The sequence below is a fragment of the Galeopterus variegatus genome, unplaced genomic scaffold (genome assembly GCF_000696425.1).
Source record: "Galeopterus variegatus unplaced genomic scaffold, G_variegatus-3.0.2 Scaffold3928, whole genome shotgun sequence".
Lineage (NCBI taxonomy): Eukaryota > Metazoa > Chordata > Mammalia > Dermoptera > Cynocephalidae > Galeopterus > Galeopterus variegatus.
Genome location: NW_007730039.1, coordinates 173,866 through 178,057, shown reverse-complemented (window position 1 = coordinate 178,057; position 4,192 = coordinate 173,866).

Here is a 4,192-nt window from a genome sequence, read left to right as displayed (position 1 = left end):
GGTGTGTGTGTGTGTGTGTGTGTGTGTGTGTGTGTGTGTGTGTGTGTGTGTGTGTGTGTGTGTGTGTGTGTGTTTCCTTCAGACTATAAGTCCATGACAGGGCTAAGGCAAAAGAGGACCATGTAGATGGCGGCTCCAGGTTGGAATCCACACTTTGAAAATGTAGGATATATACCACTTGATTATTTTCATTTGTCCTTTATACACAAGTGACTGGTTACTTTTTTAAAAAGACTTATGATGTATAATTGATATACAAAGAACCGCACATACTTAACGTATACAATTTGAGGAGTTTAGACATATTCAACCAGCCATGATACCATCACCACAGTCAAGATAGTAGATGTATCCATCACCTCCCAAACTTTTTTGTGTCCATTTTTTTGTTTTTGTTTTTTTATGGTAACAACACACATGAAATCTACTCTCCTAATAGATTTTGAAGTATATACTACCATATTGTAAACTACAGGCACTATGTTGTACAGCAGATCTCTACAACTTTTTCATCTAGCTTAACTAAAACTTTATACTCATTGAGAACTGTTCCCAATTTCCCCACCCTTAAGCCCTTGGCAACCACAATTCTATTCTCTGCTTCTGTGAGTTTATTATACCTACCTAATATAAGTGGAATCATGCAGTATTTGTCCCTCTGTGACTGATTTACTTCACTTAGCGTAATGCCCTCTGGGTCAATCCATGTTGTCACAAATGGCAGGATTTTATTCTTTTTCAAGACTGAATACTATTTCATTGTATGTGTATATCACATTTCCATTATTCATTCATCTATCAATGAACACTTGAGTTGTCTCCACATCTTACCTATTGTGAATAATAATACAATTAACATGGGAGTGCAGGTCTCTTCAAGATTCTGATTTCAATTCTCCTGGATACATACTGAGAACTGGGATTGATGGATCATACAGTACTTTTATTTCTTATTTTTTGAGGAACCTCTGTACTGTTTTCTGTGGCTACTGCACCATTTTACATTCCCAAAAATAACTGGACAAGTGCTTCAATTTCTCAACATCCTCAACATTTGTCAATTTTTGTTTTTTGATAGTAGCCCTCCCAACAGGTGTGAAGTCATACCTCGTAGTTTTGATTTCCATTCTCCTGATAATTGATAATGTTGAGCATTATTTCATATACCTATTGGTTATTTGTGTGACTTCTTTGGAGAAATTCTGTTTAAGTGTTCTGCTAATTTTTTAATTGGGTTGTTTGGTTTTTTGTTATTGAATTGTAGGAATTCCTTATGTATTTTCTAAATTAACCCTTTATCAGATATATAGTTTGCAAATACCTTCATCCATTCCATAGTTTATCTTTTCATTCTGTTGATTGTTTACTTTGCTGTGAAGAAGGTTTTTACTTTCATGTAGTCCCCCTTATCTTGTTTTTGCTGCCTGTGCATTTGGTATCATACTCAAAAAACAACACCAAGGTTAATGTTAAGATCCTTTCCCCCTAAGTTTTTCTCTAGCAGTTTGACAAATTCAGGTTATACATTTAAGTCTTTAATCCATTTTGAGTTGATTTTGGGGTATGATGCTATGTCAGGGTACATTTTTGTTCTTTTGCATAATATGGATATCCATTTTTCCAACAGCATTTATTGATGAGAGTGTCTTTTCTGCATCATGTATTCTTGGCATCCTTCTTGAAGATCAGGTAGTTGTATATCCATGGGTTTATTTCTGAGCTCTCTATTCTGTTCCATTGGTCTATATGTCTGTCTTTATAACATTAACATACTGTTTTAGCTACTGTAGCTTTGTAACATATTTTGAAATCAGGAAGTGTGATGCCTTTAGTTTTGCTCTTCTTTCTCAAGATTGCTTTGGTTATTCTGGGTCTTTTTTGGTTCCATATAAGTTTTAAGATTGATTTTTCTATTTCTGTGAAAAATGTCTTTGGAATTTTGATAAAGATTGTACTGAATCTGTAGAATGCTTTGGGAAGCCTGGACATCTTAACAATATTAAGTGCTCCAATCCATAAATATGAGATATGTTTTTATTTATTTGTGTCTGTTTTAATCTCTTTCATTGATATTTTAAAGTTTTCAGTGTACAGATTTTGGCCTTCTTGGATAAATTTACCCTAAGTATTTTATTATTTTTTATGCCATTTTAAATGGAATTTTGTTCTTAATTTTTTATTTGGGTAGTTTGTTATTAGTGTATAGAAGCACATCTGATCTTTTATATGTTGATATTGCATCTTGCAACTTTACTGAATTGTTTATTAGTTTTAGCAGTTTTTTGTAGGAGTCATTATGGTTTTCTACATGCAAGATCATGTTGTCTTGAATCAAAGACAATATTACACATTTTTTTTCTGATTTGGATGCCGTTTCTTTCTTTTTCTTGTATATTGGCTCTGATGAAGACTTATGATACTATATTGAATAGAAATTGTGAACATAAACATCCTTGCTTTGTTCCTGATTTTAAAAGAAAAATATTTCAGCTTTTCACTATTTAGTATGATGTTAATTGTGGGCTTATAATATATAGCCTTTATTATTTTGAGATACATATTTCCTATAAAGAACTTGCTGAGAGTTTTTATCATGAGAGGATGTTGAATTTTGTCAAGTNTGCTTTGTTCCTGATTTTAAAAGAAAAATATTTCAGCTTTTCACTATTTAGTATGATGTTAATTGTGGGCTTATAATATATAGCCTTTATTATTTTGAGATACATATTTCCTATAAAGAACTTGCTGAGAGTTTTTATCATGAGAGGATGTTGAATTTTGTCAAGTGGGCACAATCAAAGCCAGACTATGAAAACTGGAATAAATACCTAATCCTTCAATACACAGATATTGTCACATACCCACAAACATCAAGAACATTCATTGGATCATGACCTAACTAAACAAATAAAATAAGGTGCCATGGACCAACCCTAAAATTATGGAGATGTGTGACCTCTTAGAGAATTCAAAATAGCTATTCTAAGGAAAGTCAACAATCTTCAAGAAAATGCAGAGGAGCAACTCAGTAATTTATCAGAGAAACTTAAAAGAGAAATTTAAATAAGAAGAAGAAGAAAGAAAGAAATTGTGGAGCTGACAAATATAATAAAGCAAATGCAATAGAGGACAGCAACAGCAGAATTGATCAAGCAGAAGAAAGAATTAGTCAGCTTAAAGACAGGCTATTTGAAGATACACAGTCAGAAGAGAAAAAATAAAAAGAAATAAAGAAAGCATACAAGAACTATAGGACAGTAACAAAATATTCAAGACATTGGGGTTCAAAAGGAAGTTGACAGTGACAAATGGGTAGAAACATTATTTCAAAAAATCATAAAAACCTCCCAAAAAGTAGACACAAATATATAGTAGATATAAGAAGGGCAAAAGTCAATAGTCAGATTCAACTCAAATAAGTCTATCCCAAGACATATCATAATCAAGCTCACGAATGTCAAAGGCAAAGAAGATTCTGAAAACAGCAGGAGAAAAGAAGCAATTACACATAAGGGAGATCCAATTTGCCTGACAGCAGATTTCTCAGAAGAAAACTTACAGGACAGGAGGAAGTGAAATGATACATTAAAAGTACTGGAGGGAAGAAGCTGCCAACCTAGAATACTAGACCCAGCAAAGCTATGGTTCAGAAACAAGGGAAAGATAAAGTCTTTTGCAGACAAACAAAAGCTGAGAGAATTTATCACCACCAGACCTGACTTATAAATGCTAACAGGAGTTCTTCAAACTGAAAGACAGAGAGAGACTAATGTGCAAGAAGAAAACTTCTGAAGGCATAAAACTCACAGGTAAGAGTAACTATACAAAAACCTCAAAATACTCCAACACTGTAAATATGGTGTATAAACCACTTGTTTATTTAGCATGAAAACTAAAAGACAAAACTATTAAAAATAATAACTATATTTATTTTTTTTTATTTTTTTATTTTGTCAATATACAATGTAGTTAGTTATTGTGTCCCATGACCAAAACCTCTCTCCCTCCTCCCTCTCCCCCCTCCCACCCAGATGTGTCCCCTCCATTTTCTCATTGTAAGAGCTTCAAAAAAAAAAAGTTGAGGTTGTTAAATCTTCCTCTCCCCCACCCCCCGGTTTTTTGCTGTTGTTGTTGTTGTTGTTGTTGTTGATGTTGTTGTTGTTGCTGTTTGTTTGTTTTTGTATGAGTGTGT